The following is a 13,796-nucleotide window of genomic DNA, read 5'->3' as shown; positions in this document are numbered from 1 at the left end:
GAGGCGAGAAATGATAGGATTTAGGCCTATGAGAGTTGCTTGGGGGATGGGATACTGCTTCTGTGATAGGAACTGGGTGGGCTCTTTAAGGGTAATGCGGACGGAGGTGTGGTGTTTTGTGACTGAGGGTGTGGAAGTATTGCAAACAGCAGGGTTAACTATGGATGGGGGATAAGGAAAGGTTCCATGTTTTAAGATGGGAGGTTGGAGGAATAGAAGAAAGTTGGAAGCCCTGGAGAGGTCTGGGTTGATGCGTTGGGTACTATGGGGAACGTGGAAGTAGAGAACAGTGTGGAGTTTTGAAAGAACGTCTCTGTCTAGGAGCAAAGTTGGGCAGGAGGGCAGGACTAAGAAAGAGTGAGTGAAGGAAAGGTGTGCAGGGAGCAGAAAAGTGGAGGACGGGCTCGGAGTTTGGAGACTTGTCCATCAACTCCCACAACAGAGACTTGGGAGGACTGGGTGGGTCCTGAAAAATTAGGTAAAGCAGAGTAGGTTGCCAGGGTATTAATTTAAAAAGACATACTGGCCTACCTGCCACCATCAGGGTTACCCTTGGCTCAGAGGAAGAGATGGTAGTTGCTGGGGCGTCCGTTCCAGGGCACCGTCAGTCTTCAGTGGCAAGGCTGATGAGATCTGAGTAGGAGGATTTGGCTGGCTCAGGAAGGGATGGGGGCGGTCCTTGTGGGGGCCACCCACAGTCTGACTTCCAGTGGGGTCTTCTGTAGAGGGGGCATGGCCTGGTGGGCTTACCTGGGTTTGGGCATTGTCTGGACCAGTGGCCTTCATTGCCGCACTTGAAACAGGCGCCAGGTGGAGGTGGATGTCTAGGAGGCTTCTGTGTGGAGCTGCAGCCCTGTGAGCCTGCAGGGCCCCTGATGGCGGAGGCAAGCATTTGAAACTCTGCCTGTTTTTGCCTTTTGCTTTCTTCATCATGATTGCTGAAGACTCTGAAGGCTAAATTAAGAAGGTCTCATTGTGGGGTTTGAGGGCGGTCGTCAAGCTTCTGAAGCTTGCGCCGAATATTGGGAATGGATTGGGAGATGAACCGAAGGTTTAAGGTTGGCTGGCTCTAGGTTGGTATACTTTCTCATGGCTTCAGTTAAATGAGAGAGAAAAAGGGCTGGGTTCTCGTCGGGACCTTGGGTGATTTCTGAAAGTTTTTCATAGTTGACTGCTTTAGGGCACCCTTTTTGAGTCCTGCAAGGAGACACACAATCATGTGGTCTTGATGGTGGTGTCCAGGGGACCCGTCTTGATAATCCCAGTGGGGGTCCTCGTTAGGGACTACCTCTGCACCAGTAGGCCGGACAGGAGCTTGGTGATGAATTGTATCAGCATGTGCCTGAGCTAGGGTCCAGATACGGTCCTGGTCTTCTGGGGTGAGGGTGGAAGAGAGGATAACGTAGAGGTCATGCCAAGTTTGTTCGTAAGACTGGGTGAGGTATTGAAACTCTCTAATATAAAAGGTAGGGTCTTCTGGAAATGAACCAAGTCTTTTGTTAATTTGAGAGAAATCAGTGAGGGAGAAGGGAACATGAACGCTAACAATACCGTCAGTTCCTGCTACTTCCTGAAGGGGGCACTCTAGCACAGATGCTGAAGTAAGGGTGGGCCATGGGCCAAAGATGGCGCCTGAGCGAGTATGGGCAGGAGAGAAGGAAGAACATGGAAGTGGTTCCTGCTGAGGGTTTGAAGGGGGAAGAGGGTTTGAGTTAACAGGCAGTGGAGGATAGGGGCGTAAGGTGGCAGGATGGGTTTACAAGCCTTAGGAGAGGGCGGTGGGGGAGGAGAATGGGTACAGGCAATACTAGAATTGTCCTGAAGAGGGGACAGTGTAGGAAAAGAAGTTAATACTGCTTACTGGGAAGATGGCGGCTGGGAAGATGGTGGCTGAGAAGATCACAGCTGAGAAGATAAAGAGGAGGCTTGGATTAAAAAAGACGGTTGAGAGGGAGAGGTAGGGGCTGGGAGAGGTGGACAGCAGTCTACTGGATCTAATGAGGAAAAAGAGGTGGTGTGGGGAGGAGAAAGGTGATCTGCGCGGCGAGAATGGAGAAGGATTTGAATAGGTGAGCAATAATTGCAGAGGTCGGGTTGTGATCTGAGTGCAAAAAGGCCTGGACATAAGGAATTTCTCCCCATTTTTCCAGTCGTCAACAATAATTGCTTAAGTCAGTTAAAATTATAAAGTTGAATGTTCCATTTGCGAACCATTTGGACCTGTACTGTGGCCAGACTGAATTGCAAAAAAAGACAAGGCGCTTAGGGTGGATATCTTGCCTGAGGCCTAAGGTTTGCAGGTTTTTATGAGGCAGCCTAGAGGGCTGTCCTTTGGAATAGAAGACTGGGAATTTCCCATAGCGGGCGTAGGCTCCAGAGAACAGGAAAAAGGAGGCCGTCCTGGACAGCCAGAGGGAGACAATAAAAGGAGCGATTGTCACTGCTGCCTTTTTCGTTGCCGGAATGGGATCAAATGGCTTAGAGGCGTCCCCCTAAGACCAGATGATCAGCGAGTGCCTGGCACGCTCTGGAGTCTTCTTGGACCAACGTTGGATTTTTGGACAAGAGAAACCAGTAGGTGATATCAGTGACCGATGTGCATGCACAGAGAGGCCCGCTGGAGGCCGCAGAGCTTCCTTTGTCTGGCTGCTATGGCCTGCTCTCCCAGGTGAAGGGGTAGGTCCCTGGGGGACATGGACCAAAGCCTCTACTGAGTTTCGGCACCAGATGAAAGACTCTTGTATTGGTTCAAACCCTGAGAGCCCACCAACAGACAACACCAGGGGGTGTGAAGCAACACGCTGTTTTAATAAGTGCCTAGGTGAAGATGGGCTGAGACCTAAAATGGCATCAGCCCCAAATGAGGATGGGGCAGGGATTTTATAGTCCTCTGTAAACAGGAAGTGTCCCAGTCTGATGTGACTGCTGCATAGTACTCAGATGGCCTCCCCCTCAATCTTCAGGTGTATGTGTCTTCTGGCCAGCTCTCTTCCTGCTTCTACTATCTTACTGATGCACACTGCTGGTACAAGTGGCCTTGTGCCTTGGGACTGGGCCTGAGGAGGGAGGAGTTATTCATTCCCCTAAGCTTTCAGGCTCCGGGGAGAATCTTTCAGAAGGCCACTAAAACCTGGGTCTGGCAAATCAGCAGTTGGAATGAACTTCCACGGGTAGAGAGGGAATTTCTCTTGAGAATTTTGCTGTGCCATTTCTAGAAGTTTCCATTTTGAAAGGCAGCGTCTACAGCATACCAATCTTCATTGCTTTGCCGGAATTTAAGGTTAAAGGTGATGATTCGCCATAATCACTTTAACGACTCTTATCAGTAATACAACAATTCTTTCCTTGAAGAAAAAAAAAGTTTGGTTTGTAACACAGGCCTTATGGGTTTCTTATGGTCATAATTGGATTCTAAAATGTCAAAATATGGTAGCCGGATATGTTGCTACTATTATTTAGAATGCTGACATAAACACTTTTTATAAAATGTCTTTCAGCCCAATACCACCTTTGAAGTTATTTTCTTGAGGTTTATTCTCCAGTATAAAATGACTGGGTCAAAACAATATAAATATCAATAGTTACTTTTAATTGTGTTCCTTTTATGTGTCAAACACACTCCAGATTTTATCACTTTTATCCTAAAGACAGCCCTATGTAGTAGTTATTTTCTATTACCACATTTTGCCCACAGGTAAACTGAGACAAAGAAAACCTGAACAAGGTCCCTATAGCAATAGAGAAAATAAGTGTTAAAGATAGAATTGAAAACTAGTTTCTTCTACATGGCTCCAAAGACCATGCTCATTCCAAAACACACTACTGTTCACAAACATTGTGACCTTAAGACTCCTTTACACTCTTAAAAATTATTTAAGGGGGGGTCAGGCATGGTGGCTCATGCCTGTAATCCCAGCTCTTTGGGAGGCCGAAGCGGGTGGATCACTTGAGGTTAGGAGTTCGAGACCAGCCTGGCCAACATGGTGAAACCCCATTTCCACTCAAAATAGAAAAATTAGCCAGGTGTGGTGGTGCGCACTTGTAGTCCCAGCTACTCAGGCAGCTGAGGCAGGAGAATCGCTTGAACCCAGCAGGTGGAGGTTGCAGTGAGCTGAGGTCACACCACTGTGCTCCAGCCTGGGCAACAGAGAGAGACTCCATCTCAAGAAACAAAAAAAGAACTTAAAAAAATTATTTAAGAGGAAACGAAGAAATTCTGCAGAAGAAGAAATAAAAGTCAAATTAAAAGGTTATGTTCAATTATTAGTAATGAACAATTGGAATTTGAAATTAATAACACAATACCATTTATATTAGCACCAAAAACAAGGAAATACTTTGGTATAAATCTAAATAAAATATTTTCAAGATTTATATGACAAAAGCTATGAAACTTGGATAAGAAGTCCAAAAAGACCTAGGTAAATGGAGAGATATTCCATGTGCATGGAAGAAGACTTAATATTGTTAAAATATCATTTCTTCCCAACTTGATCTATAGCCTCAATGCAATGCTACTAAAAAGCTCAGCAAGTGTAGTTTGTGAACATCAACAAACTTATTTTAAGATGTTTGATAGAGAAAGGCAAAAGACAAAATAGCCAATACATTGAAGAAGAAAAATAAAGTCAGAGAACTGACACTACCAGACATTAAGACTTACTACAAAGCTACAATAATCAAGACAGTATGGTATTGTTAAAAGAACAGACAAACACATCAATGGAACAGAGTATAGAGTCTGGAAATAGACTCATACAAATATAGTCAACTGATCTTTGACAAAACAGCAAAGGCAATACAATGGAGAAAAGATAGTCTTTTCAGCAAATGATGCTAGAACAGGACATCCACATGCAAAAAAAAAAAAAAAAAAAAAAGAATCTAGACACCCTTCATAAAAATTAACATTGATTGTAGACCTAAATGTAAAATGCAAAATTATAAAAGTCCTAGAAGATAGCAGAGAAGAAAATCTAAGTTACTTTGAGCTGGTAATCACTTTTTAGACACAACACCAAATGCATGGTTGATGAAAGAAAAGAAGGTAAGCTGGACTTCTTTAAAATGAAAAAAACCTTCTTCTCTGTAAAAGCCAATATTCAGAGAATGAAAAGACAAGCCACAGACTGGAAGAAAATCTTTATAAAACACATTCTGATATAGGATTGGTATCCAAGAAATATATAAGAACTCTTAAAACTCAACAATAAGAAAACGAAGAACCCAATTAAAAATGGGCAAAAGGCCTGCACACCTCATCAAACAAAATATAAAGATGGCAAATAAGCATATGAAAAGATATTCCATATAATATGTCATAAGGAAATTGCAAATTAAAACAACAATGAGATACCATTACATACCTGTTAGAGTGGCTAAACTCCAGAACACTGACAACACCAAATGCTGGCAAGAATGTGAAGCAACAAGAACTTTCATTCATTGTGAATGGAAATGCAAAATGGTACAGCCACTTTGGCAGACAATTTGGCAATTTCTTAAAAACTAAACACACTCTTACGATACAATCCAACAATGGTGCTCCTTGGAATTTACCCCAATGAGTTGAAAACATATGTCCACAAAAAACCTGCACATGAATGTTTATAGCAACTTTATTCATAATTGCCAAAACTTGAAATCACCCAAGATGTCCATCAATAGGTGAATGAATAAACAAACATGAAACATTCATACAATGGCATATAATTTGTTGCTAAAAAGCTAGAAAAAAAAACAGGGAGAAACCTTAAATGCATATTGCTAAGCAAAAGAAGCCAATCTGAAAAGGCTATATGATTACTATATGACACTATATGATTCCAATGTGACATTCTAGAGAAGGCAAAAGTAGGTAAGACAGTAAAAGGACCGGTGGTTGCCAGGAGTTCAAGGGGAGGGAGGGAAGAATGAGTAAGTAGAAGACAGGAAATGTTTAGGGCAGTGAAGCTAGTGTGTATAATATTATAATGGTGGCCACATGTCATTATATATTTGTCAAAACCCATAGAATGGGTTTTGATAGAAAGAGTGAACCTTAATGTAAAGTGTGGACTTTGGTTAATAATATTGTATCAGTATTGGTTCATCAATTATAACAAACATACTACATTAATGCAACATGTTAATAATACAGGAAATTGTTGGGGGGCAGCATTGGGGTGTGTGTGTGTGTGTGTGTGTGTGTAGGAATGAGGAGTTTTATGGAAACTCTACTTCCTGCTTAATTTTGCTATACACCTAAAAGTGCTCTAAAAAAATAAAGTCTATGAATTTTTAAAAGAGTAATAAAAAGGTCATATTGAATAACAAAAAAATATTGTGGATCTCAAAGAGCTCTCATTTATGTGAGTTATATCTATCAATATTTATCATATTAGAAATTTAAAATTTTAAAGTATTTATTTTAAAATAACTATAATAAATCTATTACATGTTAACATAAATAATGCTTTTGTAAAAAACAAAACAAAACTGTATTTTCCAAAACAGAACAAAAAAAACAGTGAAAGGAGTTGCAATGTTTTACATTTTTGCAAATACCCTTAATATCTGATTTAATAGAAGACAGCTAAATATACATATCTGTTTCTGCATTCAAATTGTTGCAATATATTGTTTTGGTTGACTTATGTGAAGAAAATCTAACTCACTTACATACGCAGTTGGAAAAGGGGGTATTATTTTAATAGGCTTTTCATATAATTGTGGATATTCTTTGATACAATACCCAAACTTCACAAATGGTAGTTTCTTACAGGTTTGTTGCAATGTAAAATCTGAAACTTTACTACAAATGTTTTTTTCTTATTCTGTTACATTAAAATCCACTGGGCTGTCTTGAGTTCTGAATGTATCTTTTTGTCATTGCATACTTTTGCAAATTATACATTCATGATTTAAAAAATATTGTTTCATTTTGTTATGCAGATTTTCCAAATGTTGGCACATTTTATTACACAATATAAAAAATTATATTCATTAAAATCACCATTGATCTCATCAGAAATACATTAAGAATTAAACTCATGGTGGTAGATAGTATTTTCCAAAATTCTAATATTCACTTGAAAGTTTGGACTTTGTCATTGATGACAAATCCTGTCAGTTGTTTACCTTGAGGTAAAGTTGTATCCCTTTTAGAGAAAATGTCTGTCAAATACCAAAGACTTAATAACCCTAATTTGTCTGTCAGTCATTGTTTCAGGTAAAATGGTATTTCATGAAAAAAGCAGCTGCTTCAGTTCCCAGTACAAACAATGGCACAAGTGTTTTCCTTGAGAGAAGCATCGAGCAGCATAAGTGCTATACACACACTTCTCATTTCATCCCACAGAATATTAGGAAGATGTGGACTCAAGGGTTGACATATCATAAAACTAATAATCTTTACTTCAAGGACATTTGTAAGCTAAAACTGGCATTTCTGAAATGTGAGTACATAGCAGTGAAGAATGAAATGACTAGTAGCACAGTTTACTCTGTGCTAAGAACCAGCAGTTTTACCCTTTCTTTCATACCATCATTGCAAATGTCAACACAGTGTAAAGGGCAAATAATGCCTTTGTATTCTTAGGAAAGAGTTTTGATCTTTCAGGCCTTCTGAAAGAGTCTCTAGGACACCCTAGAGTCTATGAACCACACTTTGAGAACCCCTGAACCACATTGTATTAATAATGATAGTATGAATATAATTGCTACCATTTATGTGCTTGAGTCAGACATCCCTGTAATTTCTTTTTTTCTTATTATTATACTTTAAGTTCTAGGGTACATGTGCACAATGTGCAGGTTTGTTACATATGTATACATGTGCCATGTTGGTGTGCTGCATCCATTAACTCGTCATTTACATTAGGTATATCTCCTAATGCTATCCCTCCCCTCTCCCCCCACCCCACGACAGGCCCCGGTGTGTGATGTTCCCCTTTCTGTGTCCAAGTGTTCTCACTGTTCAATTCCCACTTATGAGTGAGAACATGTGGTGTTTTGTTTTTTGTCCTTGCGATAGTTTGCTCAGAATGATGGTTTCCAACTTCATCCATGTCCCTACAAAGGACATGAACTCATCCTTCTTTTATGGCTGCATAGTATTCCATGGTGTATATGTGCCACATTTTCTTAATCCAGTTTATCATTGATGGACATTTGGGTTGGTTCCAAGTGTTTGCTGTTGTGAATAGTGCCGCAGTAAACATACGTGTGCATGTGTCTTTACAGCAGCATGATTTATAATCCTTTGCATCCCTGTAATTTCTTAAGCTGTACTACTTCTCATTTCTTATTAATCAGTTTGTTTGACAAATATTATTTGTGTGTTGGGTACTCAGTGAACCCAGGAAATGGTTGCTGCCCATCACAGGAGGTGTTAGAGAAGACAAAAATGTAAAGCAGACATCAGAAATGTGATCAGTCTGAAAATTTGAAGGTGCTATGGAGTAGCTTAAACTAAAAAACTTTCAAACAAAATAGATATGATAAAAAACCATTTCCATTTTAGACTTAGTGAGTTTGAGGTTTAAAGGAGTGACGCAGTGCATGAACTTTCAGCAAGAAGAAAGAAATGCTTATAACAAGAAGTGAGAAATTAAATGAGGCACAGTATAGTTTAAGAAATAGATTGATGTTTTTATTCTTAGCTATTTTGAGTAATTAAATGGAAATTTGATTGAGAAAAATTATAAAGTAGGGTTTCTTAGCCCCAGGAACTGAGAACAGAAAATAAAGGTGTATGGTTAAGTGGGGGAACTGAAGATTTCCCTTTCAATAACAGAATTTGAGTGCTTTATTAGTTTTAAATGTGTTCATAATTGTATTAAGTGCTACAGCAAAAAACAGCTAACAAACTGGTCAAAAGTGAGTGAGAAAACTAATGTATGTAAAACACTGTGGCTTCTTTGCTTACAAGAAGCATCATTCATTTTCTTATTTGACAACTAGTAGGTTGGTGCAAAAGTAACTGTGGTTTTTGCCATAAAAGGAATGGCCGAGGCCGGGCACCGTGGCTCACACCTGTAATCCCAGCACTTTGGGAGGCCAAGGTGGACAGATCACTTGAGGTCAGGAGTTTGAGATCAGCCTGGCCAACATGGTGAAACCCCATCTCTACTAAAAATACAAAAATTAGCTGGGTGTGGTCGTGGGTGCCTGTAGTCCCAGCTACTCAGGAGGCTGAGGCAGGAGAATTGCTTAAACCCAGGAGGCAGAGGTTGGAGTGAGCCAAGATCGTACCACTGCACTCCAGCCTGGTGACAGAGCAAGTCTCCATCTCAAAACAAAACAAAACAAAAACGACCAAAATTTTAAGAATCTGAAAAATTTCGAGTGGCATGGAGTAGCTTAAACTAGAAATTTTTTGATGAGATGGATATGATGAAGTAATCAGAAAGGAACTATCTCAACTAGGAGAAGTGCAAGGTGCTTTTCTAGGAACTTCAGTGAATACAAAAATGAGTCAGACAAATTCTGCCTTCATGGGACTTACAATCTTGCAGAAGAGTGGAGACGTGTATGCTGGAGGGTAGTGGACATTTGTTGCTTTATTTTGGCTTCCCAGTAACTTAATTATTTTGTAAATGTAGGGACTCTCCCATTGTATGGGTCTTTGGGAGAGGCAGAGTCTTGCCATCTACTATGAAAGTCAAGGAGTCAGATATTCCGTGTCCTTGAACCCTACCATTTTGACTGTGGGCACTTAACTTAGGATTAGCAAATGTATGTACCCACCCTGGACTTCAAATCTTAAGCAAGTGGTGAAAGATGAAGGACAGGAAGAAGAGATCGTATTGGCTCCTAGACCTAGCAGCAGCAGTGGGATATGGTGACAATAAGGGTGGTGGCATCCTTGCCAGATGCTTCTGTCTGGCCTACAGATAACCCCACCTGCTTTTCAGCCATCCATTTTGTGAGTCTCCACCACATTTATTCAGTAAATCATTTTTGCTCTTCTTTTCTTCGAAATTATCGGAGTTGGCTACTATTGTTTGCAACCAACAACCTTGACTAATACAGACACATGAAATTTGTCTCTGTGAGAAAACCTCATAGAGGGCAAGTGTTTGAGCTGTATGTTGAAGAATACTGCAAATACTGGCAATATGGTACAAGAGCATTCCAAGATAAGAGAATTGCCTGAGAAAAGGCATTGAGGTGGGAAATTTATTCATTCATCCATTCATTATTTTATTTTGTATTTATTGATTTTCCACTCTAGATAAAGTACTGTTCCAGATACTGTGAATACAGTGATGGACAAGATGCAGTAGTAGTTGAAGTATGGGGCAGAGAGAGATGGGGTAAGTAGAAAGGGTTAAAATTACAATAATATTACAGAAATGAAGTTGGCAAGGCTTTGTAACTGATTGGATGTGGGCAGTGAGGATGGTTGGGGAGTTTTGCACCCAACTGAACAGGATGGTATTGTTGTCATTAACACAAGGAGATCAGAGGAATAAAGTTGGGCAGGGAAGGTGATCATTTCCATTGTAGACAGTGAGCTTGAGATTTAAAGGGGCACTGTGGTACAGAAATCTAGCAGGCAGTCAGAAATTAGCGACTGAACTTTGGGAAAAAGAATAGAGATTTTGAAGTCATGTTCACAGAGGCAAGAGATTGTGAAGCAGTGGGGAGGATGGTCATGGTGGGGGGATATGTGTGTGTCTCTGTGTGTGTGTGGATGTAATGTAGACTGACAAAACAAGGGGCTTCAGCACTGGCCTTTGGAGAACATCTGAATTTAGGAGTCCAGAGAGATCCAAATATGTATACGAAGAAATATAATACAACATGCAGAAAGGAAGGCACCTTAAGAGAAGTACAGATGGTCCTATAGGACTTCATAAGAGAGAGATTTCTTCCAGCTGAGGAGTTCAGGAAAGGCTTCACTAAGGATATGACATTTAAACTGGGTCAAATTTTATTCATGCATGTGCAAACTTTTTATTTCTATTTCTTCGTGAACTTTCATCACTGCTACATTTATTATAGGTCTGAACAGTGTGATCTCACTGTTGGAGTGAAGGAGGGTCAACTGAGGATTCTTTGGCAGGTGAAACACTCCATAGGTTATGAAAAATAATTCTTCCAGTTATCTCTTTTATGTGACTGGAACTTGTCTATAGTAAAAGTAATTTGTTTCTTGTGGCTTTGTTTCAGAATTTTTTTTAGATATTTTATGTAAAAAAAATAAATCTTCTACTTGTAAAGTATTCCTTTCATTTAAATTGTATTATTTTTTGTTTGCCTTATGGTTTATCTGTTCCCTTGTGTGTACTACAGTTTTACTTGTGGAGAGGCTTGTAGTCTGTGTGGTTTATCATAATTGCCAGCAGGTATATTGCAATTATTTTCTTTTGTCTGCTGGGGTTGGATAGATTGCTTTAATCAAGGAAACAGACACCAAGAGTTGAGTTTCAAGACATATTGTTGCCAACAAAGTGTATAGGCATGATTGGTAACATTCATGTCCCTTACGATAGGCTCAATCTGAATTAAAGAATCCACGTATAGAAAGTGTCAAGGAAAATAAATAAGTGAACGAACTTCGACTTGGTGAATGACTCCTTTTTTCTTGGTCAACTCAAAATATTTGAAATAAAAAGAGAAAGTAAGTGTCAGAATATCTGAAGAGTTTTTTCAAGGCTTTCTGGAAAAACAGTAGAGGGAAAAAGTATGATATGAACTGTGATGAGATGTATCACAGGCTCTGGCACCTGTAGCAAAGGAAAATCATGGTCATGCTGTGAGAATGCGAGCACTGGGAGACTGGAGGGGCTGTGCCTTCCAAGCCAGTGTGGTGACCTGCCTCCGCGGGGGTCTCATTCCAGAGCTCAGATAAGAGTGGTGGGCCAAAGAAGTGAACTCTCAAAGAACATATTTGGCCCTTCCTTTCTACATCTCCTGGGGTGGGCCAGGGGAATGGTCTGTGGTAAAATATTCCTAACATAAAATTTACCATTTCAGTCCTTTAGAAGTGTTCAATTCAATGGCATTAAGTACAATCACAGTGTTGTACAACCTTCACCACTATTTCCAGCACTTTTTCATCACTCCACATGGAAACTTTATACCCATTAAACACTAACTCTTATTTGTCTCTTTCTCTAACCTCTAGTAACTCTATTCTACTTTCTGTTTCTATGAGTTTGACTTGGGCCCAAGTTGATCCTCCCACCTCATCCCCCGGAGTAGCTGGGTCCACCGGGTGTGCCACCACAACCAGCTGATTTCTGTACTTTTCATAAAGACGAGGTTTCACCATGTTGCCTAAAACTCCTGGGCTCAAGCAATCCACTGACCTTGGCCTCGGCCTCTTAAAGTGCTGGTGATTACAGGTGTGAGCCACTGCGCCCAGCCCAATGCCATCTTCTTAAAGCAGGCTTCCCTGACCTCTGTATCCCACTTTCTAATACACTTCCCTGTTTTATTTTTCTTCATGGCACCTAACACTAGCTTGTTATGTCATATTATGTCATGTCATGCACAGTCATGTGCCGCATAACCACGTTCCAGCCAGCAATGAACCACATACACCATAGTGGTCCCATAAGATTTAATGGACCTGAAAAATTTCTGTCTCCTAGTGATGTTGCAGCCGTCTGGATGTCATAGTGCAACACATTACTCATGTGTTTACGATGACGCCAGTGTAAACAAACCTACTGTGCTGCCAGTCATATTAAAGTACACCACACACAATTATGTGCAGTTCATATTTTATATTTACATAAATGACTATGTTACTGCTCTATGTATTTGCTATACTCTACTTTTCACCATTATTTTAGAGTATATTTCTTGTACTTATTTTAAAAAAAGTCAACTGTGAAACAGCCTCAGGCCAGTCCTTTGAGAGGTGAGGAGGTATTCCAGAAGAAGGCATTTTTATCTTAGATGATAATAGCTCCATGAGTATTATTGCCCCTGAAGACCTTCCAGTGGGACAAGATGTGGAGGTGGAAGACAGTGATGTTGATAATCGCAACCCTGGGTAGGCCTAGGCTAATGTGTGTGTTAGTGTCTTAGATTTTAACAAAAAACTATAAAAAGTTAAAAATATACATATGTTTTAATAGGAAAAAGCTTTGTAGAATAAATATAAAGGAAGAATATTTTTGTATAGTTACATAATGTGTGTTTTAAGCTGATAGTTATTATGAAAGAGTCAAAACATTTTTAAAACTTTATGTCTATAAAGCAAAAGAGTTACAGTAAGCTAAGTTTAATTTATTATTGAAGAAATAATTTTTTAAATAAATTGAGTATAGCCTATGTGTACAGTATTTATAAAGTCTACAGTAGTGTACAGTAATATTCTAGGCCTTCACATTCACTTACCACTCACTCACTGACTCACCCAGAGCAACTTCCAGTCCTGCAGGCTCTATTCGTGATGTGTCCTATACAGGAGCATCATTTTAAAAATCTTTAATGCAATATTTTTACTTTACCTTTTTTATGTTTAGATATATTTAGATACATAAATACCATTGTGTTACAATTGCCGACAGTATTCAGTATAATATGCTTTACAGGTTTGGAGCCTAGCTGCAATGGGCTATCCCATGTAGCCTAGGCATGTGATAGGCTATACTTTCTAGGTTAGTTATACTAACCTATGACAGTCGCACAATGACAAAATCATCTAAGGACACTTCTGAGAATGTATTCCTGTCATTAAGCAATGCATGATTGTATTTATTTGTTTATTTCCACTCTCCTCCATTAAAATTTTAACATCATTAAGGCAGGGGCCAGTCTCTATCTCATCTCTAGTGCCTACCAGAGTGCCTAAC

General features: G+C 39.8%; 1 pseudogene; it reads right to left on the bottom strand.

Annotated features, from left to right (window-relative positions):
* Positions 1 to 546: 546 nt before the first annotated feature.
* LOC129398472 (transcription factor NF-E4-like) lies at positions 547 to 3,079 on the bottom strand (annotated as a pseudogene).
* Positions 3,080 to 13,796: the final 10,717 nt, after the last annotated feature.

The sequence above is a fragment of the Pan paniscus genome, chromosome 7 (assembly GCF_029289425.2).
Source record: "Pan paniscus chromosome 7, NHGRI_mPanPan1-v2.0_pri, whole genome shotgun sequence".
Taxonomy (NCBI): domain Eukaryota; kingdom Metazoa; phylum Chordata; class Mammalia; order Primates; family Hominidae; genus Pan; species Pan paniscus.
Note: the sequence above shows the minus strand (reverse complement) of the source record. Positions and strands in the feature narration are given on the sequence as shown.